General features: G+C 34.8%; 1 long non-coding RNA gene across 1 annotated transcript in view; it reads left to right on the top strand.

Annotated features, from left to right (window-relative positions):
* The window catches only part of LOC141502674 (uncharacterized), a 77167-nt gene extending 49579 nt beyond the window's left edge, over positions 1 to 27588 (top strand). The window contains exons 4-5 of the long non-coding RNA XR_012472616.1: positions 21164 to 21235; positions 27133 to 27588. This is a non-coding gene — a long non-coding RNA (uncharacterized LOC141502674). The remainder of the gene's footprint in view (positions 1 to 21163; positions 21236 to 27132) is intronic.
* Positions 27589 to 27944: the final 356 nt, after the last annotated feature.

The raw sequence follows: 27944 nt of genomic DNA, 5'->3' as shown, positions 1-27944 counted from the left end.
GGTCATGTATTTCCTCTGCTCAGGGGCTTTTGATGACTCCCTATTGCCAGTGAAGTAATGTTTCTTTCATGCTCCTTTCTTTGACATTCAGTTTTTTTACCTCTTCAATCTCATCTCATATTTACTCTCTTTCATCAATACTTTGTTTTAGCAAAACTGGACTACTTGCCATTTGGAGCCTGTACATAGGCTGGACAGTTGACCAGTGGTAACTGGGTAATTGTTAAGTATCTGAGAATGGATTTGAATTCAGGTCCTCCTGACTCCAGGGCTGGTGCTCTATCCACTGCACTGCCTAGCTGCCCCTTCTTTCCATACTTTAAAGCACAACACAAATCCCTCTTTCTTCAGGGACCCCTCACTGACTGCTCCTCTGAGGAATGATCTTTATAATGTAAGACTTCCCAAAAGACTTGGTCTGCCCCTCCCCGCTATAATTATCTGCATTCATTTATACTATATTAATGTGCATATGTATCATATCCCTTCAGAGATTCTAGTGGGTTCCATGGGGAGGGGCAGTGATAAAGTTAGTTCATATAAATTACTATCATAGGTAAAGAGATTGACTCAAAATGGTAAGAATCAAGTGACTGATATTTTGTCATTAATAAGAGAAAAAGCTGGGGCTTAAACCTTAGATTTGGTTCTCTTTTTTTAATCATCTCTCTGTGTTCTCATCTGAAATTAGAAGATAATGATGCTTTTAGTACTTATCTCAAAGGGTTGTTAAAATCCAGTAAAATAATGCATTCTGTATTTTTCAAATGATGAAGAGCTACATAAATGTTAGTGGTCATTATTGTTTTTATTTTTATTAACTGCTACTGTCACACTACTGACTCATAATGAGCTTTTGGTCCTTTAAAACTCTCAGGCCCTTTACAGACATTTCTCCTGAATTCTGTAAACAACTTTTTGAGGCCAAGTCTAGTATTAAAAAAATTACTAATTTCAAATTACTGGATTCTGTTCATAGTTTTATCCTGTTGAAATCTTTTTGGATTCTACTTCTGTCATCAAACATGTCAACTTTTCCTTTCCTCTTTTTGTTATGTATAAAATTGAGAGGGATTAAGTCATCAATATAAATGTTAAACAGATCCCAGGTCAAGAATAGACCCTTGTGGCACACCATCAGAGACATCTTAGTAGGTTGATATGAATTCATTGATCATTATTCTTTGAATTTTATGGTTCTATCAGTTCCAAATCAACTTCACTATATTAACAATGCAGTCCTTGTATTTTCATTTTATCCACAATGATACTATGAGGGACTAACATATTCATACTGAAAGCCTGGTATCCCATTTCTGTACCATTTGCCTGATTTTTGCAATACTGTTTTGGGTTTTTCTAACATGACTAACTTTCATTGCAACCATGCAGTGCTATGTTGGCTTGTACTTTGTTGTCTTCTAAGTCCTCACAAAACAGCTTTGTGATAATGAGGTCTAGAATTTTGACCTGAAATCCAACTTAGGATCATTTGTCTATACTTTGAAAAATTAATCTTCTCAATTTTGAAAATTGAATTAGCCATTGTCCATCTTAAGTCTTTTAGAAACTTACCTATTTCCAGGAGTTCTTCCCACTCCCAAATTAGCAATAACAGCTTCGCAATCACACAAGTCAGTTGTGTGCATTTGAGGATGTGGTCTTTTAGCTGAAGTAATTAAAACTCCTCACTTGTCTTGGATTTCAATTCCCTGTTAGTCATTTTTGTTATGATCTTGATAGCCTAAAAGTGATTCTCCTTGGTAGAGAAATCAAAAACAAGATGAATTGAGTAGCTTTTTATTCTTTGTCATTTAATTATCATACCCATACCTTCTCTGAGTTTCTGCTTATCCCCAATATAGCTAAAAAGATACCTATTGTTTTGTCTTTAAAACTTATTATAGGCTTTAGAACTTTCTTGACATGTTTTCTGGATTCTATATTTTTGTAGTCATTCTTTTTTTAAAATTTTATATATTTTTTATTAAAGATTTTATTTGAGTTTTACAATTTTTCCCCATCTTACTTCCCCCCCCCAGAAAGCAATCTGTCAGTCTTTACTTTGTTTCCATGTTGTACATTGATCCAAATTGAGCATGATGAGAGAGAAATCACATTCTTAAGGAAGAAACGAAAAGTATAAGAGATAACAAGATCAGACAATACGATATCTGTTTTTTTTCTAAATTAAAGGGAATAGTCCTTGAACTTTGTTCAAACTCCACAGCTCTTTTTCTGGATACAGACAACCCAAAATTATGCCTGATTGTTGCACTGATGGAATGAGCGAGTCCATCAAGGTTGATCATTGCCCCCATGTTGCTGTTAGGGTGTACAGTGTTTTTCTTGTTCTGCTCATCTCACTCAGCATCAGTTCTTGCAAATCCCTCCAGGCTTCCCTGAATTCCTGTCCCTCCTGGTTTCTAATAGAACAATAGTGTTCCATGATGTACATATACCCCAGTTTGCTAAGTCATTCCCCAATTGAAAGACATTTACTTGATTTCCAATTCTTTGCCACCACAAACATGTAGTCATTCTTAATTACCTGATCTCACTTCTTCTGTGAATATCTTAAAAATCCAGATTGGTTGATGAGCTCACTATGCGACTAGTTTTTGATTGCTCATTGTAATCAATCAACCAGACTTTCCTCACTGAGTATATCTTTTAATTTTTAGGACCTTAGAACCTTAGGCTATGTATTACTATTATCTGTATTCCAGCTTATTCCTAGCATTTTCTTTTCCCAGAACTTTATCAGTAATTGCCACTTCTGTAGCAAGTTCTTTTTTTTTTTTAATCAGGTCCAAAATTTTCTCTGTCTTTTTAAAAAAAATTGAAAGGGTCTCCAAGAAAAATCACAATTTATCAATAATTCAGTGTAAGTTTGTGCTTGTTTGTGTGTGTGTGTGTGTGTGTGTGTGTGTGTGTGTGTGTGTGTGTGTGTGAGAGAGAGAGAGAGAGAGAGAGAGAGAGAAAGAGAATAGAAAGGGAAACACTTATGATACTGCTCTTTCTTGATTTTCCTCTTTCCTATCTGACTATCATATCATGCCTACCAAACGTGTGTCCCCTAAAACTTTGCCCTGATCTTTTTCCTCTTTTCTCATCTCTATTACCTGTCTTGATGATTTCATCATCCCCTATGAGTTCAAAGATTATTTCTATGTTACTAATTCTCAGAATTATTTAAGCTACCCTAGTTTCTCTTTTTTGATCTCCATTCTAATCTTTCCAACTGTTTTTTGGAATTGTTGAATTGAATGTAAAAAATCATCAACAAAAGCATAAGATAAAGATCATAGTCATGGCTGTGTGAGTGGAGAGGAGACGTATATGAGAGATGTTACGAAGGTACAGACCAAAAGATTTGAAATACTCATAGGCATATCAAATTCATTGTCTGGACAGAATTCACCATCTCTCCTCCCTTCCTCCCCCCACAAAACAAAACAAAAAAAGCAAAATCATCATTCTCTTTTGAAATTTTCTATTGCTGCACCATTCTCCTTCTCACTTAGGTTCATAATGTGGTATTTTCCTAAACACCTTGCTCCCATTCATTTCACAATAATCTTATTTCTATCTTCACAACACTTCTCATAAAGATGAGGAAATTGATTGACATAGGTTAAGTGACTTACCTAAGGTCACACAGCTAGTTAATATGTAAAACCAGATGCAAACTCATGTCTTCCTTACTCTAAGCCAGTGCTTTACTCACTGCACCACCTATATGCCTCTTAAATTTTCTCTGTCAAAGTCAAGAGTTCACCATAACTTAATACTATGTAGTGTTTTATACTAAACAGATAGATACATTCTTCCCTGGGTTTATTTGAAATCTAATTCTCCTTATGGAATTCTTTTGTAGTTCTTGTATTATTTAGTTGACCTAGTCAGTTGTAACACATCACAGGATGAACAATGCAGCTGGATTAAAAACCATAAGACTCAATAAATAAAACCAGACTAAATAAAGCATTTGATTTGGACTTTTGTCTAGGGGAAAAAAGACAAAATGACTAAAACAAATGCCAAGCATTAACTGAGTGAATTTCTACTGAGTTTTTTTTATTTGATTTTAAAGTGCAACTGATTTTCAGTGACTTTTTTTCTTAAATGGATCCCATTACAAAGAAAAAAAATTGGGTGGGGGGAAATTCACAGGAGTCAACATGAACTTGTGGAAAGTGTGCTAGTTTTGGAATTAGGAGATTATGGTTGCATTCTTGCTTTGTTACCAATGAGGTATGGTATCTTTTGAATCATTTCACCTTCTTTTCCTCATCTGTAAAAATTCCCTTCTAGTTTGAATATTATGTGATTGCTTATCAATCATCTATCTTTGGCTTGGATACTGCTCAAAAGTAGCTAGAAACACTACTTCCCTTATTTGGTCTCTTTTGCTTTGAATTTTTCTTTTGTTCTTACCATATTCTTATTTTTATAATATTTGTCTATACAAATATCTTATCAAACATACTTGTCTTTTATAAAGGTAAAGACTTCGTTGTGCATAATAAGGAGCTACTACATTTGGACCCAGAAGAACTGAGTGTTCTGTTATTTGATTCCATTATTAATGTAAGCTCTTGTTTCTAGTTTCCTTGTATATAAAATAAGTGGGATGGACAAGATCTCTAAGGCCTCTTCCTGGAAAAGAGAAAATATACAAAAATATTTCTAGCAGTGCTTTTTTACTGTAGCAAAGTATTGGAAGCAAAGTAGAAACTCATTAATTGGAGAAAACTTGAATAAATTGTATGGAAATATAATAGAATATTATTATATTATAAGAAATTATAAAAGGAACAGATTCAGAGAAAATTAGAAGTATTTGATATAAATTAGAATAAGGAAAAAGTAGGATAAAAATTTATATGACTTCAGTATTGGAAAGAACAATTATGATAGATTTAAGAATTTTGATCAATGAAGCTGAGGACTGATAAAAAACCATATTTGATATCTTTTTGGCAGTAAAGTGAAAGATAAGAGGTGAAGAATAAGATATAAATTTTTCACTTTTAAAACCTTGGTTTATGAATTCTTTCCTCTATCCCCACTTCATTCCCCTTCATTGAGAAAGTAAGTTATTTGATATAAGTTAAAGATGTATAATTATGAAAAATATCACCACAATGTCATGTTGTAAACGTAAACATCCTCCCAAAAAAGAGAAACCTCAAGAAAAATAAAGTTTAAAAAAGTATGCTTCAATCTGTATTCAGACACCATTAACTCTGTCTTTGGGATTCTTTATTCTTTATCATAAGTCCTTCAGAGTTCTCTTGGATCACAACTTTGCTGAAAAAAAGTAAGTCATTCATAGCGGATCATCCTACAACATTGCTGTTCCTTTGTATATAGTATATTTCTCATTGTATCTGCTCATGTAAGTTTTTTGCTGAGAGCATCCTATTAATCATTTCTTATAATAGAATAGCTTTTCATCTTAATCACCTACCATAATTCATTCAGCCATTCCCCAGTCGATGGGTCTCGCCTTCAATCTCTAGCACCCAGTCATGAGAGAAGAGCTGCTATAAATATGCTTATAAATATAGATTCTTTTCCTTCCTGCTTTTCATTTCTTCTGGAAGACAGACCTGGTAATGGTACTACTAGGTCAAAGGGTAGGTGTGGTTTTATAGCCCTTTGGGCCTAGTTCCAAATTACTCTATAGAATTGTTGAATCAGTTCACAACTCCTTCAACAGTGCATTAATGTCTCATTTTCCTTATATCCCTTCCAACATTTGTCATTTTCTTTATCTGTCCTATTAATCCAATGAATCCAATAGGCAAAAATCCAAGAAGTAAAATTAGTTACCTGCATTTCTTCTATCAATAGTGAGTTAGGACATTTTAAAAAAAAAATGATTTAAATAGCACTGATAATCTCATCTGAAAATTGTTCATATCTTCTCAATATTTTTCAATTTTCAATTTCAATTTTTCAATATTTTTCTCCAGTTACTATTGCTAACTGTATTTCCCTATATCTTATTCTCCTCCCCCAATTTATTCTATTCTGTCCCTCCTTTCACCCTGTTCCATTCCATGATCCTTCCTTTCTTCTATTATCTAGTCCCTGTCCCCTTTCTCCAATCCCTTTCCCCTTCTGCTTTCCTTTAGGGTAAGATAGATTTCTATACGCAATTAAGTATACATGTTATTCCCTCTCTAAGTCACTCACTTCCCCTCACCCTGCCCCCCCCCACTCCACGGCAAAACCTTTTTCTTACCTCTTTTATATGAAATAATTTAAACCTTTCTACCTCCCCCTTCCCTTTCAACCAGTACATTCCGCTCTCACCCATTAATATTTTTTAAATATGTTATCCTCTCAAATTCAACTTCTACCTGTGCCTTGTCTATATATGCTCCTTCTAATGGCTCTAATGAATGAGAAAGTTCTTATGAGTTATCAATATCACCTTCCCATGCAGGAATGGAAAGAGTTCGATCTCAAGTCCCTTGTGATTTGCCTTTACTGTTTACTTTTTATGCTTTACTTGAGTCTTGCATTTGAGGATCGAATTTTCTGTTTAACTCTGGTCATTTCATCAGCAAAGTTTGAAAGTCCTCTATTTCATTGAATGTCCATCTTTTCCCCCTGAAAGAGGATGTTTAGTTTTCCTGGGTAGTTGATTCTTGGTTGTAATCCCAGCTTTTTTACCTTCCAGCTCTTTTATCTTCCAGAATATCATATTCTAAGACTTATGTTCTCTGCTAAATCTTGTGTTATCCTGACTGTGGCTCCATGATAATCGAAAGGGAAGCTAGATGACCCAGTGGACAGAGCATTGACCTTGGAGTCAGGAGGACAGGAATTCAAAATCATTCTCATATATTTGCTAGCTGTGTGACCTTGGGCAAGTCACTTAACTCTGATTGCCTTGCATCCAGAGACAACTCCAGTTGTCTTTATTCATTTCTGGCCAGCAGACCCAGATGGTTCTGGAGGAGAAAGTGAGGTTGGTGACTTGGCATAGTACCCCTTAATTCAAATCCAATTCATGTGCTTGTCATGGCATCATATTCTTGATGTCACAGTCTAGTTTACCCTCTGGTCCTAGAATATTCTGGAAGTTTTCCTTGATAATTTCTTGAATGATGTCGAGGTTCTTTTTTTTTTGGTTATAGCTTTCAGGTAATCCAATAATCTTTAAATTATCTCTTCTGAATCTATTTTCCAGGTCAGTTGTTTATCCAATAAGATATTTTACATTTTCTTTTAGTTTTTCATTTTTTTTGGTTTTGTTTAATTGTTTCTTTCTCATGGTCATCAGCTTTTCTTTATACCATTCTATATTTTAGGGAATTATTTTCTTTAGTGAGTTTTTGTATCTCTTTTCCATTTGGCCAATTCTACTTTTTAAGGCAGTCTTCTCCTCATGGGCTTTTTGAACCTCATTTTCCATTTGGCCCAGTTTAGTTTCTAAGATGTTATTTTCTTCTATATTTTTTGTATCTCCTTTACCAGGTTGGTGATTTAATTTTCATGATTTTTTCCACATGTTCTCATTTCTCTTCCCAATTTTTCCTCTACCTCACTTACTTGATTTTCAAAATTCTTTTTGGATCCTTCTTGATGGCTTTGGTTGTAGAAGCTTTAGTTCTATTATCTTCATCTGAGTATATATTTTAATCTTCCATATGACAATAGAAATTGTATATGGCTGGATTTTTTTTCCTTCTATTGTTTGATCATTTCCCCTATCTATGACTTGATTTTAACTCTTTGTTAAGGTGGGGCTCTGCTTCCCAGGTGGAAGATGCACTGTCCCAAGCTTTTCAGGGTTTTTGCAGCTGTTTTCAGAAATACTCCTAGAGACCTGGAAATTTTTAATTCTTTCAAGATCTTATGAGAGTCTGACTGCTCTCCTGGCCTGTGCTCTGGTCTATGGGTGACCTCAAGCCCTCCCTCTGCCCTGGAGCTATGAGTAGAGTCTCTGCTCTGTTGGGGCAGTAAGCACTGATGTATTTTCACTCTTCTTCCTGGGCCTGGGGTCCCAGACTGCAATCCAGACCTGAATCTGGACAAAGCAACAGAATCCTGTCTTAATGATAGCAAAGAGACTCCTGAAATCTTCTGACCCCTTTAACTAATGTGAAATGAGTGTTCTGGACGCAGCTGCTGGTGCTGATTCAGTGTCTCCGGAGGTCTGCTTCTGATCTGCTGGGGTCTGGTCTGCAGTACTGAAATCTATGCTGGATTGTGTTCCAATCTCACCATTATGTGGCAGACTTTTCTTGCTGACCTTCCATGTTGCTCTTGCCATTTCCTGTTCGAAGTGGTCTGGATACCCCCACTACTGACACTGATCCACTAACCCTGCAGTCTGTTCCTGGATGACTGGGACCAGTTTCCTCCAGCATGGTTTGGGCTACACTGCAGGTCCTTTCTAAACTGGTGCAAGAGACACTTCCTGCTAATCTTCCAAGCTGTCTTGGGCTGGAAAATTGTTTCACTCAGTCTCTCTGTGGAGTCTACCACTTTAGACTTTGGTTAGAGTTCTTATTTAAATGTTATTGGACATTTTTTTAGGATTTTGCAAGGCAAATGGGGTTAAGTGGCTTTCCCAAGGCCACACATGGACATTTTTCAGGACATAGGAAACCTATATTCATTTGTAAGAAGCACTGAAAAAATCAGTGTATATAGGGGAAGTTATAATGGGATAAGGGAGGGAGATGATTAAGTCAACAAGCTACTGGAGAAGAGGAGGGGGAATGAGGTCAAGATTAATGCAGAAAGGTCAACCTTGATGAGGAAAAGGGCAAACCTTTGATCAGACTTGAATGAAGAGAGATTGGGAAGTTATGTCAGGGTAATATGAGGTAAAGAAGAGAGAAGAGGGAGCTCATAAATGTCCTTGGTTATCTGGAAAAGTATAAGTCTTCATTTGTCAGGATAGATTGAGGGGATATTGAAAGGTTTGAAAAGTGAAGAGAAAGCTATGGTGAGATAGAGAATCAATTAATAGGTAACATTTATTGTAATACTTTAAGATTTGAAAAATACTTTATTATTATGGAAGAGTAGGACTGTTGCCTTGAATCAGGGAACACCTAGTTGAACTTAGATAACAAATTTGTAATGGACTCAGTTAACACAGTTTCATAACTTTCTCTATTTCCATTTAGCAACATAAGAGTAGGTCTGAAGGAAGTAGATAGTGTGAGTAATTCAGGCTTGGGGTTTGGCAAGGGATGGTTGATGAAAGCACAAAGAATAAGGAATTAGAGAGTAGAGGAAAATATAGAGTTGAACTAAGTTACTAAATGGCCACACATGGAAAAGGAAGAGAATATAATCAAAGCAGGTGTGGGAAAGTAGTGACAAGTGGAGGGGTTGGAGGTCACATTGAGGACAAAGAAATGATTTAAAAGTAGTAAAGCAAAGGGAGTTATGGAATGATAAATTATGATCTTATAAAGGAATGTATAGGTTAATGAAAGAAGACTTGTGGGTGACCGCAAGATCAAAGTGATGACTATCCCCATATGTAGTAGTGGAAGTAGGGGAAAGGACTAGGTCATAATCAAGGAGTTGAGTAGATTGAGTAGTTTTGAAGTTAGGGCACTTGATGGAACATCAACATATGTACTGAAGGCTCCTACTAAGAGGACAGGTATTGGGGTGAAGAGAAAGACTCTACACTAAGAGAAAGACTCTACACTAGGCATTGAATTCATTGAGAAAAGGAGAGTGTCTTGGTAGTAGACAGCACTCCCCTAAATCTGCATGGGGCAGTGCAGTTCGTATAGAATAAACCTTAAAGAGGGAGAAGTTTCTGAGTATTGATGACAGAGGGAAATTCTGGAAATGGTATTGAGAAAGAAGAAATATTTTTGCTTCAACCCAGGTCTTAGGATCATAATATTGTCAAACCATCTTATCCTACATTTAGGATAACATAATGATACCCTTGTAATGAGTTCTTGTTAAAAGAGTCTTGTTCTTAAATTATTGGATTCTCCAAATATTTGACTTCAGAACTCTCTTGTGATAGAAAAAAAAACTCAGTGATAATAATGAGCTTCTCCAGTGGGCATAATTATTGTTCTTGCTCAAGGAGCTCTTGGCAGGTTTAAGAAATAGACCAAAGAATAATAAAATTAACAAAAAAGGAAGGAGAATGAAATGGGAGTGTTAATAAGAAAGGTCAAGCAGTGAAAATAAATAAAAGTATAAGATAAAATATATAGAAGGAAAAGGACTGCATTAAGGTGAACAGCAGAAGTAGAGACAAGGGCCAAATATAGGCATTGTGTGTAGACATATAATCCACATTGTTCAGAGCAAAAAACAATCTTCATCATTAGTATTTTTCAGACAATATGTTGAAAAGGTTTATCCAGATCATTTATCCAGAAAGGAAACAACAGAGGATTAGTTGGATAGATAGTGTCATGAAAGTATTGGATGTGAGCTTGGACAGTTTATAGAAGGACCTAGAGTACTATGGATAATATATGAAGTTATGATGAGTCAGATATGACTGAATGACTGAATAATAACAAACAGCAACAAATATATAACTTTATACAATTCTGTCATATAAACATTGGAATCTAGGAGACAGATAAAACAGCAGAAAACTAAATAACTGTGAATGTGGGTTTGATTCTTGGGTTCAGGGAATCTATGCCACATCATAATGAGTGCCAATGACCAAGTTTTGAATATAAGCATGAATAGGAGATGACAGTAGGGATGGGAGCTTGCTCACGGATTTCATTGATAACTAAGGAACTCCTAGATAAAGAAACTTATTATAGGTCAGGAACTTCTCTGAAGCTTATAGTCTTAGAGAAATGCCTATAGCTCTGAGAGATTAAGTCCCTTGCCCAGAATCACAAAGTCAGTTGGAGTGAGAAATAGAATTAGCATTTAGATCCTTCTTAGCTCTAAGAGCTTTAATCAGTAGACTATCTCTCTTCAAACATGGGTATCATTAACATAGGTGAAACTTAGCTGTCAAAACAGTGATGTCGTCAGGATTCTGACTATTTCTGACTATATTCTGACCATACTTCTTTCCCTTGATTTTTCCTCATGCCTTCAATTGTCTTGGCTTCTCCTAGAAAATCAAAGCTTCAAGAACATTTATGTGGTAAGGCATCATGGAAGTTGAAAAAATCAACAAAGAACATTGCATATATTTTATTCTAACCTTGGAAACATGCAATGTGACATTCAGACTGTGGAAATGTATAGTATCTGCCTTTGAGTCAGGGAAGAAGTAAAAAGAAAATTAAGAGTAGGGGTAGGAGCTCTTCTGTGAAGAGGATTGAGATCTCCCAGAAATTGCACAGGGACACTTTTTAGTTGTCACCCAGGTAGATCTAGGAGATGGGTAAAAAAGATACTAGAGAATATGATGAACAGCTGAAGCCAAATGAATGGAGAGATTTCTGAAAGAGTATTAAAAATAATGGCTAGTATGTATATTGCACTTTGAAGTTTGCAAAAACTACACTCTTATTTGATCTTCACAATGGTTCTATGAGATAGATGAAGAAACTGAGGCAATAGCGAAGTTAAGTGACAGAAAGTCATAAATGTCTGAGGCAGAATTTGAACCCATGGTGCCTACTAGCTGTCACTAACTTCCAGTCATGCAGGTAAAGAATTCAGAGAAGAAAACTGAGCAAAACTCTACCAGCTTATCCCTAAAAACATGAAGGAAGCAGTGGTGTCAGATAGCAAACAATGGTGGTGGCTAACAGACAGAGGGATGGGATAGAGAGGAAGTTTACTGTGATTGGCAGGACGGGAGGTAGAGCTAAAACAGAGACTTTGAGGCAGAACTGATTTTGATAGATGGTAGATGGTGGAGGTGGAGCTTCATCCTCTGACACATAACCTGCATGAAGGAACTTTCTCTCCACCAAGGAATTTGTTCCCTTTCTTTACTGGCTCGGGAGTCTATGGGGTTGAATTGTTTTCTATTGCTTTATGAGTTAATAATTTCTGTACAGTTTTTCCTATTATATATATATATACATTGTTAGTGTAGTTGAATTAATGCTTTCTTATCCTGTTTAGCTGTATGACCCTGGATAAGTCATTAGTATCTCAGCCTCAGTTTCTTCATCTGTAAAATGGGGGTTGTTGTGAGGATAAAATGAGACATTTGCAAAGTGTTCTGTAAACCTTAAAGCAATATGTAAATGCTATTGTAATTAAAATGAAGATCATAATACCTATCTCTCAGGGTTGTTGTGAAGATAATATATGTGATGTAATTTACAAACCTTAAAATGCTAGCTATTATTATTTTTTATTTCTCTTGGTTTACCTGGTTTCTGAGAAAACTGCTCTGAATGGCAGGTTTTAGCAGAGAATATGTTTTTCTTTATTTATACTGAATTAGCTTGGAGAGAGATGTGCTCCTGTTGATATTAAAGATTTATTTTTCTGCAAAATAATTCACCAAAGGAGTCCATTAAATAGGAAACTTATTTTATTAATAGAAAACATGTGTAAATCATATTTTTGAAAACTCCTGAGGAAAATATCTATTATGTAAGGCATCTTTGTATTCTTTGAGATAGTTTTAGACTAAAAGGTTTTTTAAAAAAACACTTCAATCCTGAATTATGCATAGCCAAATTCAATAGAACATTTAGAAAGGCTCTTGTCAAACTAGAAATAGTTTGCCCCTTATATAGAGAGGGGCAGCTGGGGGGCTAAAAACTATTCCATGTGGACATTAGTAGAAGGAACTTGGGGTTGCCTGAAGTAGAGAAAATTTTCTCTTTGTGGTATGGAACTATTTTAAAATATTTGACCATTTCAAATATGGTGGATATCTAGAAGAGGGATTTTTTTGACTCTAGAAGGAAAAACTATAATCAGTAAATAGAAGTTTCAGAGAAGCAAATATAAGAGAAAAACAATTTGAAACTGAAATGCGTCAAGAGGTAGTACATTCCCTGTCACTGGAAATGTTTAAACAGATGCTAGATGACCACTTGGTGGGGATGTCATGGATAGGATTCATCTGTTCTTTAAGGAATTATACTAGATGACCTTTAAAAGCTTTTCTCATTGTGATTGCATGTGAAAAATGCTCACTCATTCTATGCTGTATGGAACTGACTTGAAGTTGTTGAATGATGTACCCCTTTAGGGTCATTTACTTATTTATTAAGAAGATAAAAATAATGATATCCAGTGATGTTTAATTCCTATACTTCTTTAGCAATTAGGAAAATGCAATTTCCTCAAAACAGTTGTTACAAATAGAAGGTAGTACAACAATCTCCTCCCTCCAAACTGTTTGTTCCCTTCCAACATCTGTATGCTTTCAGCTTATCTGATAATTTTTGTAAGCATCTTTAGGTCGGGGTTTTGATTTGCACTATTACACTTAGGTCTTAGAGAGAGAGAGAGAAAGTGAAAAATACCTTCTTCAGTCTTAGTAGGCAGAAATAAAAATCTAAATCTTGAAAAGGCCAAGAGAAATAAAGTAAAACAGGTCTCTGGAAGGAAGAAAATCCTATTCCTATAATAGTGGGTGGCTTAAAAGTACTGGTTGTGATGTGAGTGACACAATAAAGACGTTCATACTATTTCTAAAAATTCCTGGCAGCAGAGTCGAGTCTGGCTAGAAGATGATTGCCCAATGAACGCTGTCATGTTTTCCATCAGGGACTGTGGATATCTGTGTATAATTCCTGTGGGATCTGAGGATGGGATGTATACACACAGTAAAAGTTCAGTTTCAAGTAGCTGCTAACATCCCATAAACAGTACATTCCAAATGTCTTTTGGGATTTCTCCCATGCGCGTGCATGTGCGTACACACACACACACACACACACACACACACACACACACACACACACACACACACAAAACGCACTCTGATGTTTTGTTGCAAAACAATGGCAATTTCCTATAATGTCTATTAGTAGGAATGCCTCATAGTGCTAAAAATGAAAAGATTGGAAAATGTCTCATACAAATGGTAGTCCTTTATCTGAAAGTTCCTATTTAGTGCTTCTCTGGAAGAAAGAAAACTAGGATTTAAATTCAGCAATTGAGCTTAAACAAGGCAGCTGAAAATGTTCTCACCTTGTTAACTTGCTTCTGTGAAAACCAAGAAAATAAACCTGTTGTTCTAACATCATCATGAAAATTGTCTTCTTTGATTGTTCTCTTAAAAAATTGTCATTTCTTCAGAGGACTGAGATAAAGGAAATGTGTACCATTTATTTGGATTTGAACGTGTGAAGTCATACACCTGGAAAGAGGACAGCTATAACCTATTAAGGTTCAGAGAAAGCTAGGGTTTTAAATTTCTTTTTGAAGTCATGTTCCATATGATTAAAGGTAAAATGGTTTTATAGGATGAATTAAACTCTGCTTAGGAGTCATAATTTCAAATAATTTGTCTTTAAGATGAAAAATAAATTTTAAGGGGGAACAATTCAAGAACATTTTCTGTGCTATTTAAGAAAATCTCTTCCTAGGGTTAAAATGAATACTATATAATTTTTGATCCAAATACCAGCACTCCCTTGATAATATTATTTTCATGAGTGAATCTATGTTTGACAAACATAGACATGTTTATCATTTTATTGGCATTCAGAAGAGACTGGATAATTCAATGTCCTGGATTCCCATAAATTTCAAAATCACAGGCCCACTCGCACAAAATGGGGAAAAGAACTCAATCACTCTGTTTTCCTAAAGTAAAATATATGTAACCTTTGTGCAAAGGTTTGGGAGTAGATCTCCCTTTTATACTGAGAAGTTCAAATCTGAAATCGGTTCTCATCTAAAGTTTCCAAGTCCAAATTTTGGCAACAAAGTATCTATCCTTTTGACTTCTTAAAATAATGACATTATAGGAAAAGCCCTGGATTTAGCATCTAAAGACCTGAGTACAAATCCTTTCTCTTCTCTTTATTTCTTTTTAGCTCTGAATACAGTGAGAATGGTGAATAAAATGCCTATAGCCTGCATTCTAGTAGTTTGGATTTGTAGCTTATCAAATTTATGAAAGCTGATGAATGGGCTCCATGATCCTAGAAGGGATCAGTTCAATAACATGACTTGGACCCATGATGGAAGGAGGGCATTCTACAACTGCTATTTCAAACATGATAGAAAAAGTGATGGAATTGTAGGTATCTACACATTTTAATCAGAGATCACACAGAAGTTGTTTTGTGTGCTCAATTTCTTTTTGAGCCAAAATGAATGGATGGTCTTGGGGGGTATTATGTAACCCTTGGAACATATTTTAACAAAAATTAACTAAATAACTTGTGGGTCTTTTGTGTTATTATGTCTACGATGCTTTATCTGTTTTGCCTTCTAGTCAAACACTTCTGAGAGGTGAACCTTTGCCTAATCTTACCAAGAACAGATTGCCATTCCAAATTCTACTTATGCATTATCTTCTCCCATTAGAGTGTTAGCTCTTTGTGGGGGCAGGAATTGTCTTGCTTGTGCGCATTTGTATCCCTAGAGCTTAGCAGAGTATTTAGCATGTAGTTTGTGCTCAATAAATTCTGTCTTTCTACAACACGCTCTCTCTCTCTCTCTCTCTCTCTCTCTCTCTCTCTCTCTCTCTCTCTCTCTCTCTCTCCTTGTCTATTTTTCTATATTTCTAAATGATTAACAGAAGCAATGACAGAGTTGAAAAAAGGAATAAATTTGTAGTCAGAGAAACTGGTTTCAAAACTTATTTCTACCACTTATTACTTTTGTCACCTTGGGCAAATCACTTAACTTTTCTGAGTCTTATTTTCATCATCTTTCAAATGACTAGTTTAAAATTCCTTCTGTCTCGAAAATCTCTGTTTTTACATGCTCTTAAAGATTTATTGATGAGTAATAGAAACTTCCAAACCCATGAGAAAAATGAACCATAATAGGAATTTTAGATGCCAGAAATTCTACTGAGGGAAGGATTTTGGATCTATGGAATCTTTAACATCCCTTCAAATCTCTTCAATTTCTGGTATAAGTCTGACCTTGTGAATATTATGACTGAACAGCTTGAGGAGTGACTTTCCCCCCTCTATCCTTTCTATGATAATCTGGTTGTTGTTAGTAGGCTCTGTGGTTCTGCTTTTTCCCCCTCAAGGGCTACATGCTGTTTTTATTTAAGTAGGGAACACAAAAATAAGTCTAATTTCTTAAAAAAATGGGCAAGAAGAGTTATGGTTTAGCCACTACATTTTTCATCCATATCTCATCAGCCACATGATATTAGAACAGTGCTTTTTTCACAGCTACTTAAGGGAGGGCAAGTTTGTATGAAATATCAACATCTTATGCACCCAGATCTAGTAGAGTCTTTGAAAAGAGGAGATATAGAAAGGTGGCATCCTATTGTGGATGTGGCAATCATAATAAGGAAGTCTCTCCAGATAAAGTCTATCTAAATTTCCATATATATAAGATTGAACAATTATAAATACAATATAATAAACAATTATAACAATTATAAATATGAAAGACTTCTTAAAATTGGCAGTTCAAATGCAGTTCTTCAAAATTTTAAAAATATATTTATAGCTTAATCATGTGGCATTATTTGGTCAATGTAACTTTTCATTTATTAGCTCTCAGAATCCTGAATAATTCAATACCTTTAATTGTTTATTCTCTAACATTGAGACAAACAGTCATATAATCACAAGGATTGTAGATTTAGAGCCATAAGGGATATTAGAATTCTTCTAAATTTAATTCCTGCTTTAATTTAATTTAAAAAAAATTAAGGTTGAGACTTTAAAAAACTTGGCGAAAATCAAATGGATAGAAAAATGGCAGATCCAGTAACTGATCTTAGGTACCGACTCCAAACCTATTCTTTTCACTATTGTGTGCCTCCTCTAATTTGTAAGGAATAAATGCATCTTGAAATTCAGTTACAGTCTTGGGGAAAAAAAAAAAACTTTCTTTTTTCAAGCCGCTATTCAATATGTTTAATATCTTTCATTCTACTATGTGGTAGAAGTCTTCCAAAAAGCAGTCTTTCAAAGTGCTAGACTCTTTCTTATGGCTTAACATATTCCCAAAGTCTTTGTGGATGAATGTGAAAGTTAATGAGATAAATATCATAGAACACTTCAAAGGGTATCAGTGGTAAGAATGAAACTCTAGATATACTAACTCAGAATTTATCCTCTAGATTCTCAGGGTATATCACTATTTATTTGGCAACCCCTGTCTCCCAAATCTGAGTCAAAGATGTGGGTTTATCCTAGTACTTTGAAGCCTGAAAAAAAAATTTGAATCATGATAGCAATAACTAGATGTTAAATGGATTAGTGCATCTAGTTGTCTTTCCAAACTTTAAACCTCAAAGAGAATAGCAAGTATTTTTCTCCTTCCTATGTTAATTCATTAATCACCATATCACTTTTCCTTTGTGGCATCAAAAAGACATATTAAAATAATGAAATTTAAATTGTCCCATAAAAATAATTCAAAAGGGAATGGGAAGTAGTGAGGATTTGTGTCACTAATAATAATAATTTGATTTTTAGCAATGTACCACATAAAGTAAAATATTATAACATGCTCTCAAACTACACATCCCAAATTGGAATTCCAGATGAGGCTTATTGCAGCATAACTCAACCTTTAAACTACCACAGAGGTCTCTTTAATAATTCATTTTTCAGCAAGAGATAGAACTGTATGTAGCAACTACTAAGAGACTCATTAAGGATCTCCCAGTGTTGGTATGAGATGTCTTTACAAATTGTTTACAATTAGAACTAGATTATTTGAATCCTTGAAATTTCTGCTCAATGTATAATATCAATCATTGAATATGTATGAGATATAAAGCAACACTTCTATAGATATGAATAGGAAAGTAAAGCAAGTCCCTTGACAAAAACTAAGTTTTGTTGAATGAACCTTCTTATGGATGCCTCCCTCCATGTTTTGAGGTCCAATATCAATTTCACCCTAGAGAATGACTACTTGACCATTAAGTCATAGAGTTTTAAAAGAATATATCCTTATGTCTGGTTTACAAAAAGATGAGAAGGCAAAAGGGCAGCTGAGACTTGTATATTCCTCTTGAAAATTTCTTCTTTTTACATGAGGTAGTTTGAAAATCTCTTGATTTGTAGCAGTGATCTTTTTTAATGAGCACTAGGATTATGGAATCACAAAATCTCAGAAACAGAGATCATAGGAAGGGGTTTTGAACCTGGGGTCATGATATCTTGATAACTGTATTTTGATATAATTGCTTTTCTTTGTAATTCTTTGCATTTGATTGCATTAGCCTGAAAAGGGATCCATAACCCCCCAAAAGATGAAAAAGTCCTGCCTTAGAACTTATTTCATCCAGACACCTCATTTTACAGATGAAGAAGCACAGTCTCAGAAAGTGTAAGAGACTTGTCTATGTTCACACTGTTTAGCAAAAAAGATTAAGCACTAGAAGTCATGCCTCATGTTCTTTCCACTATATTTGGTAGTCTCCAATGTCATATTTTATGATCAATATTCAATTTTAAAATTACTATTCTAAGAGAATACAAGGGCCAATTTATTGTATTCTGTCATTATACGGCACAATATAACATTATTTAATGCTTTTATATATTATTATATTATAGATATTATTCTATAAACTTGAGGACAATGATTGTATCATTTCTATATTTTACTAGTTCACCAGAGCTCTAGTAAGGTTTCCTATATTAGAGAATTATGATCAGTGTTATTCTGATGTTCTTGGTAGAGCTTGTTGTATCTTAAAGATATCTATAAAATAATAGACTCTAAAGATGGAAGGAATCTTAAAGGCCATTTGCTCAAAGCCCTTCAAGATAGAGATAAGGAAACCAGGTCTAGAGAAGAGAAGCGTATGTAGGAATACTGGGAGATCGTCTCCAGATGCTACCTGAGATCAGTGCTACAACTCACAATTGCTATGTATGTAAGCCAGACTTTAGCAACTTCCCTTAAAAATCTCAGAAGCATTTTGGATCAATGCAGTTCAGTCCACATTATTCTTTGATCTTTTTGTACTCTGTGTACATCTTGATCTTTTCTTCCTCTGCCTTGGTTCATGCTGCTCTTTCTGCTGCATGGACATCCTCTGCAACAAATATCAGAATCTACAATGTATGAGAAGACATACAATATTCTGGGGATAGCAAAGAGAATAAAGTGAATCAGACAAAGTCTTTGTTTTCAAGAAAGCATAAAAATAATCTAATAGAGAGCATAGGATCAATAACTGACAAAAATAACAATAATAGCATTTATATAATGTTTACTATGTACCAGTCACTGTAACCGCTTTATAAATATTACCTCATTTGATTATCACAATAACCCTGGGAGGTAGGTGCTATAAGGATATCCTTGGGGAAATTGAGGCAGATTAAAATTATGTAACTTACCCTAGGTCTGGATTTGAGTACAAGTCTTCCTGATTCTAGGCTCAGGTAATGGTCAATAGGTCAAGGAGGATGAAAATTTTAAAAAGTTATTGCATTTAGACTGTGATAGATTGCCTTGATTTTCTCAGTGGAGTAGGAGAGAAGGTCATCTAGTGTGAGGGAAGGAAAGAGAGAGAGGCAGAAGGAGGAAGGTACTGGGGGGGGACATAAGAGAAAAGGAGAGGAAAAAAAAAGATCCATCAGTGAAGAATAAAAAGATTGCCTTACAGTGGTGTAGGGTCAAATGAGATTAAATAGTAAACATTTGTAGGTAACCCAGTTGACTTGATATCATGAATTCCTCCAAGGACATTCAGAAGTACATTACACATTTTCAGTAAATACCTGTTGAATTCAAGCAAGTTAACAATTTTAAAAGAGGCAGTATGATTTAGTGGCTAGAGAGCTGTACTTGAAGCTAGGAAGAAATGAGTTCCACTTCCATCACTTGTTGGTTCTGTGGTCCTTGATTAGTCACTAAACTATTCAGTATTCTAGGCAACTCTGCAAGATGAAACCTGAAATGGTAGACAGACCTTCACTAACTAGTAGTTGCCTATATGAATGAGATCAGACCCAGTTTCTATTCCTTAATGATAAATTATCTAGAATAATTAAAGAATGTAATCTAGAAGCTACAAGGTTAACTTTTCTTATTGGACCATAAATGTCTTCAACATATTCCAAAGTCATTGACATCAAAGATTAGATCTTACTTCAGCTTTGTAGATTCAGCACCTAGAACAGCACCTTGTAGAGCATTGTCACCTGTTAATATTGAATTGAACTGAGCTCTATTGGTTCTTCATGTTTCCACTCCAGTTAGAGCAAAATAGTATGATTTGATAAAATTTCTAAAATTATAAAAAGCGAAGATTGCCTATTACATGATGTTTTAAAAGCACATCTATTACAGAGACTTCCTAGGATAAAAGCATTTATACTTTGTTGGTCAAAGTTTTTAGTCAAACAGTACAATTCCATAGTCTAGATTATAAATCTGAAGAGTTATCTGTTTTTTAAGTAAAAAAAGACTGACACCATGACAATGACATTTACTTACTTTGTATTTATATTGTTTACATATAGGGTCCTATTTCTCTCCAGGAGAATGAAATTTCCTTAAAGGCAGGGCTATTTGATTTTTTGCCTTTTTATCCCTAGAGCTTGCTACATAGTAGCTAGTTAAAATGCTTGTTGATTGGTTGAGTCAAGGATGGTTCATTTTGGGATTAGGTGATATTGGATAAAAAAAAAATCTCTTGTCATTATCATAAAAAAGGCTAATGTTACAGAGAAGGGGAAATGTTCTTATGGGGGATATTGAATATGTTTCTGGTTTCTTATGATGGCTTATCTACCTTTGAGGTGCTTGTATTTATCATCTGCTCCTCATGTTATGTAAGGCCCTGAGAAAGGGGGCTAACTGTCCTCAAATGCACTTCATACATCTGGATATCATTTTTCTAATCTCTCCTATTAGCCAGATACTGAGTGCACAACCTCAGATTGGAAAGGCAGTCAGCTATTAAAAAAAACAATAATTTGCAATACTTGTTTCTGCTACAGATGCTTCTGCACTTTTGGCAGATATGCTGACCTAATAAAGAGTAAGTTGTCTTTAGGCAGCATTACAAGTTTTAAGGGAAGTCTTTATGTACTCAGATTAATACATTCATTCTCTTAACCTCTTTTTATAGATGAAGAAGCCAGAGCCTAGAAATGCCAAGATATGCTTAACTGAGACAGAGGCAATGTGCTGAATTTGAAAGGTAATTGCAGTGCTTTGCAGACAGGATTTGCTGTAAAAATAGGGAAAGAAAAAAAATAGGGAAAGAAAGAATTTTTAAGTTAATTAAAATTTGTGTGTTGGGGTGCTGTGGCAAAGAGATGAGATGGGGGAAGTGTGAAAAGGTTAGTTGCTAATTCAGTTCACTTTTTTTCCAAACTGAAGAACATTGGATTTGAAATCAGGACTCTTGGGTTTAAATTGGCATGTGTCCTTTTGTTATCTGTATAATCATGGAGAAGTCACTTTATCTCTCTGTGTTAATATATTTTCTTATGCAAATTGAGGAAGTGGACTAAATAAGCACTAAGTTCCTTTTCAGTTCTAAATCCTAAAATATGAAAGTCTAATGATGGGAGAGTCTCTCCATTTGGGAACATTTTATTTCAATTAGTAGATAGTTCAAATAGGCAATTGTCAAATATTAATTGATATATCCTAATACTGCTAGAAATTGTTACCAACTATTTTTTTTGGCATTTTCTTTATCAAATTTATCAGATTTAATAGATTGCAAGCTTCTTGAGGTTAGGGACTTTGCCTCTTTTTTGTATCCTCCAGTGCTTAGCAAGGTGTCAGTCATATAAGACCCTTTATTATATGTTTATTAATTGATTGATTGAACAGGATATATATATATATATATATATATATATATATATATACACACACACACACACACACACACACACACACTTTTTGACTTATCTGAGTTGACATTGGGACAGAGGTCTTTGAAATCAAATCTGGTATCTTTCTATATCTGGTTGGGTGACACTGAACAAATATCTTAAACTTTTAGTGCCCCAGGTAACCTGCTGAAATGCTAAATTGTATAGCAGATGCTGAGCTGCTTTGATAGAAAGAGTTGATAACTAATGAAAGTATAGGTTTATTTTTTTAAAAAAAAACAATATCCCTGGAAACACTACCTAGCATAGTGAAGAGAAGCTGATCTTGAAGTCACAGAGACTTGGATTCAACTCCTGTTTCTGACACATATTGTCATCATGTGTGATCATGGGCAGGTTGCTTAACTTCTCAGGTTTCATACATATGAATTACTTTAACAAGTACTTTTCTACAACTCTATATCAAATAGAAATGGGGGTGGCCACTAAACTATATATAAGCATCCAATTCACTTTGATGTCATGGGGGGGTGGCTAGGTGACCCAGTGGGTAGGGTACCTGAGTTCAAATCCCACCTCAGACACTTAATAGTTACCTAGCTGTGTGGCCTTGGGCAAGCCACTTAATCCCATTTGCCTTACAAAAACCTTAAAAAACTCCAATCACTTTGATGTCATGGCATCACCCCTCTTGGATATCCTGGTCCTCTTTAAAAACGAAGGATTCAAGGATCTATGTAGTCTGCATATTACCATAGAAAACCACATATTACCTTATTTAGGTTTTATTCTGTTTTTATTTATTTATTAAATATTTATCAGTTACAATTTAATCTGGTTCAAGAGCATTCAGAATTGCTGTTGGCTGCATGAGGGAAGGTACTATGGTTGGCATCTCTGTCTCCTTTGAGAAATGACTTAGTAAATGCTTAAAATTAAAAGAGAGCCAAAAGAATAAATGGGCGAGTGATTTCTATGAAGAAATTGATTAGAGTCTCAGCTTTCCCCTAGTAAATCAAATTATCTCCCTGAGTCTCAATTTGTTCATCTATAAAATGGGGATAACATTATTTTCACTACTTACCTGATAGGATTGCTGAGACAAGAACTTTGGAAATAGTAAAATTCAATAAGAATGTGTTATTAATTTTATTTTGTTCAATATATTATCATTTACTGATTGAACATTCAAGTATAAATATAAAATCACCTTCCAAAATTAAATGTGAATTATTTTGAGGTAATTCATTATTTTGACTTAACCATATTTTTTAAACTGATATCTGTTCTTTGTTCTCAAAGAAGACCATGACAAAAGGGAGGTGATGCCATGACAACCACATGAATTGAATTTGAGTGAAGGAGTGCTGTTCCAAGTCACCAGTCTCACTTTCTCCTCTACAGTCATCTGAATCCATTGGCCAGCTATGAATTAGGATGCTTAGAGATGGCTTGGATGTAAGGCAATTGGGGTTAAGTGGTTTACTCGAGGTCACATGACTAGTGCATATCAAGTGTCTGAAGTGGGAATTTGAACTCCTGTCCTCCTGACCTCAAGGCCAGTCCTCTATTCACTGCTACACTTAGCTGCCCTATTTTTTTTTTAAACTAGTACATTGGAGAGAGTGCAATGCTTAGTCTAAATCCAGCCTCAAGTACTTACTGGCTATATGATCCTCCACAAGTCACTTGACTTCCCTCAACCTCAGTTTCCTTATCTGTAAAATGACGTATTTGAACTCAATAGCCTCTAAGGTCCCTTCTAGCTCTAAATCTCTTTTCCCAAATATATGCTACACTGTGAAAATAGGGTCTTTGTAAAACAAAAAATAAAATATTTTGCCGAGCAAATTAATACTGTGAACAGGATTATAAAAGAGAATCATGATGTTGTCTGCTAGGTCAGACATACAATCAAGGACCCTCATTTTATAGATAATGAAACTAAGGCATAGAAAAATTTAGTGATTTGTCCATGGTAGGTAACCTTGCTACTAATAGCAGAATCAGGAATGGAACCTGGATTCCAGACATTCAGTTCAGTTACTGAGAGCAAATTGTTTTTAAAGTGATTATAAAACATTTTTGCAAGTACTCCTTATATGTTTATTTATTAAAGAAGATCTAAAAAGGACTCTACTTGGAAACACTAGCAGTTAATATAAGTTACTGCCTGTCTTTGAAAGTAATAAACTGTATATCTTTTAATATACAGTTTAGGCATTTATAGTAATTCAGGCTGAATGTTCCCAATTAGTTAATGGTTGAAATCAGTCCAAATGAGTGAGTGCTACAAAAAGTTTACCTTATGAAAAGCTGTATGGCATGGTGACTAGAGATCTGGCATCTTTGGGGATATGGGTATAGCCATGGCCCTTTTGAATACTGATTGGGTGACCCTTGGATAAATTACTTAACCTTTTAGTGCCCCAGGCAATCTGCTGAAATGCTAAATTGCAAAGCAGATGCTGAGCTGTTTTGATAGGAAGAGTTGATAACTAAGGAAATTATAGGTCTATTTTTTTTTAAGTATTCCTGGAAAATCTACCTAGCATAGAAGAAAAGTTGATCTTGAAGTCACAGAAACTTGGATCAACTTCTGTTTCTGACACAAATTGTCATCATGTGTGATCAAGGGCAGGTCTTAACTTTTCAGGTGCCAGACAACTGGAAGACTTTAGGTCACATATGAGTTGTTGACCTGTTGGAAGAAATTTCCATATTTGTAGTTCCCCAAAGCTTCCTATTCCAGGCATCTTCTCTCAACCCACAACAATGTTCTAGGCTGGGCAAAATATTTGTTCTTTGTCCTGTAAGAAAAAGAGAGCTTTTCAAAATATGATCTATATCACTGAACTCCACATTTATTCAAAGAAACCTTAGGGTTTTTACTAGAGATTCAAATGTAGAGTCTAATGAAAATATGCTTCACCTATAAAAATGTTTATGTGGTAGGAAAATATCATATCTGGTTATATTGGTATAACTTTCTAAAACAATTTGAAAGGAATTAACTGAATGGAGCAAGACCCTGAAAGACTGCAGTATAATTTCTTTGCAATTTAAAATTGAATTTAGCCAACAGGGTAAACTGATAGTAGGAACTTAGTATAGGTTATCTGAGGAAATGGAGCAGCAAGAAAGGATTTGGGGAAAGGATAAATGACAGAAGATGGAAATATTCAATCATTGGAGTATAAACTGGGTCACAGGATGTTGAGAGATATCAGTTAAATTCCAGGTTTGTATATGTGGTATGGGATTGGTGGTATGGGATTGGTTGGTTATACAATATAGACTTTAAAGGAATGAACCAGAAGGGAAACGATTCATGTCTGCCCTTTGAGCAGCAGGGAGGAAATGATTGTAGATGTTGACATAAGGGAATGCTTAAGGGAGTGATAGCCATCATAATTTAGTTAGATTTGTAATTAGGAATGAAGTGAGATCCAGCAGAGTAAAAGCAAGGTATGATGATTACTAAATTAGACTAGAGAAAATATTAAAAGAAAGACAAAGGGAAAAGAAAAATAGCTTAAGGAAGGAGACAAAAGGAAAAGTGGAAAGTGTTAAAAAATAATATCTATCCAGTAAATAGTTATCAGAATTTTTCTTTTTTTGCAACCTGAGTAAATGAATTACAAAATGTGATTGAAAGCTAGGAAAATATCACATGTGAATAATAAAATTCTACATGCAGAGGAGGAGCTGGAAAGATTACAGAATGAAGTTAAAATAGTGTAAAAATGATAAGAAAAGCAATGTTTGGCAAGAGAAAGTGCTCATTGCACAATAAGTTAATATAAATAAAATGAAAGTTTTCAAGAGCATATGGAGTAAGAGACCAGTGAAGGAGACAACTAACCTCTTAGACACAGGGAGGTAATTTATAGGTTAAAGAGGTAGCCTTGTTGCTAAAAAACAACAACAAACCCCTAACAATTCTTTGTTTGAAATGGAGAATAGGGATGACCTGTATATCTGGTGTTTATCAAAGGGATTATCCTAGAAACACTAACTAAGGCTAAGGTAAAGGTCATGATTGATTTGAGATTTAAGAAAATTATTTGTATGGGATCAGATCCCAGTAGAATGTAATGCTCCTTGAAGAGGGGGGTATTTTTATTTTTGTATCTATAGTACCTAGCATAGTACTCAGGACATTGTAAGGGCTAAATAAACAAATGTCTATTAAATTGATTTAAATCACATCATGATTGTCTTTTAAGGACTTGAATTTGATTACTTTAATTAATCAATTATTACAAAGAATTTTCAAAGCGATTTTTATAAGGGTGTATTTATTTCACTTGGGGAAAGATGTTTTAGAATATGGAATGAACCTGGAATCAGAAGGTCTGAGTACTAGAATATGGAAGGAATACAACAAGAAAACAATCTCCTTCCCTTCTAGTCTGTAGAACTTGGTAAAGGACAGACAATAGGGTACTGAAAGAGAAAGCATTTTAATTGTTCTGACCAGTGTCCACCTAAAACAAAGGTGAGGTAATAGAGATCAAGTACAAAGTTGAGAATATCTCCAAGAATGATAGATGAGATCTGTTTTTTTTTTATTTAAAAAACACAAAATAACTTTATGGATACCTTTTAAAAAACTGATCATAGTAATTTCTTTGTTTTTCTTCTTTTGGGGAAGTAAATGGAGTTAAGTGATTTGCTCAGGGTTACACAACTAGTGTCTGAAGTCAGATTTGAACTTGGACCCTCCTGACTCCAGGGTGGTGCTCTTATCACTGCACATCCTAACTGCCCCCACTTCTTTTGGATATATTCTCCACTTCCTACCTTTTACCATCCTGCTCCCATCATACCTATTCTATAAGAAAGAAAAGTTGTACTGGCAAAATATACAATATTTTGCACCCATAATTCCTTATACTTCTCCACCAAGAAGAAGGTTCTTTATCTCATCTTTGAGGTAGAGATTCATCATTATAATTACTCAGTGTTTTTCATGTCATTTTTGGAGTTTTTTCATTTATTTTGCGGCAATTATTATGTATATTTTCCCTGCTACTATTTATTTTCCTCTATCAGTTTATATAAGTGGTTCCATGTTTTCCTGATTTCTTATATCTTCATTTCTTTTGGCACAATAATATTACATTGTATTAATATGACCAAATTTGTTCAGGCATTTTTCAATTGATGGGAACTAATTTTGTTTCTAGTATTTTATTTTCAGTCATAAAAAGTACTGACACCAACATTTTTTTTCTATCCATAGGGTCTTCCTCTTGGTCTTTGACTTTATTGGAGTATATACCTAACGGTGGGATCTCTGGTTAAAAAAATATGATATTTTAGTGACTTTTCTAGCAGAATTCCCATTTTTTTTTACAGAATTGTTAAAGTGATTTACATCTTCCTCATCAGTGTATTAGTATATCTATCTTCTTACAGCTGCTCCAAACTATTTTCCCCCTGAATGTTGTCAACTTTTCCAGTTTGCTGAGTGTGAAGTGAAACCTCAGATTTATTTTTACTGCTATTTTCCTTTTTAACAATTTGGAGTAGTCTTTCAACTGGTTGTTAATAGTTTGCAATTATTTTTAGAGAATATTTTCATATCCTTGACCACTGGTTTATTGGAGAATTTGTCCTTTGTTCTTCCTGGAATGAAGTCTTAATTTGTAAACCCAAATAACACTTGGGTAAGATCTACATGTGCAAAAAAGTTTGGAACTCACTATACTCTATACTGAGAAATTATGAATATTGTCATTTAAATGTGATTCATAAGTTACACATATTCAAAATATTTGTAGTAGCTCTTTTTGTAGTGACAAACAATGGATATTCCCCAGTTGGGGAATTCCTGAACAAGTTATGATGATGTATGAATGTTATGGAGTACAGTTGTAAGAAACCATGAATGGTCAGATTTCAGAGAAACATGGAATGAATTATATGAACTGATGCTGGGTGAAGGGAGCAGAACCAAGAGAACATTGTATTCATTAACAATAACATTGTGAGTTGACCAACTATAATGGATGCTGCTCCTCTCAGCAGTTCGGAGACCTAGGACAATCCTGG

The sequence above is a fragment of the Macrotis lagotis genome, chromosome X (assembly GCF_037893015.1).
Source record: "Macrotis lagotis isolate mMagLag1 chromosome X, bilby.v1.9.chrom.fasta, whole genome shotgun sequence".
Lineage (NCBI taxonomy): Eukaryota > Metazoa > Chordata > Mammalia > Peramelemorphia > Peramelidae > Macrotis > Macrotis lagotis.
Note: the sequence above shows the minus strand (reverse complement) of the source record. Positions and strands in the feature narration are given on the sequence as shown.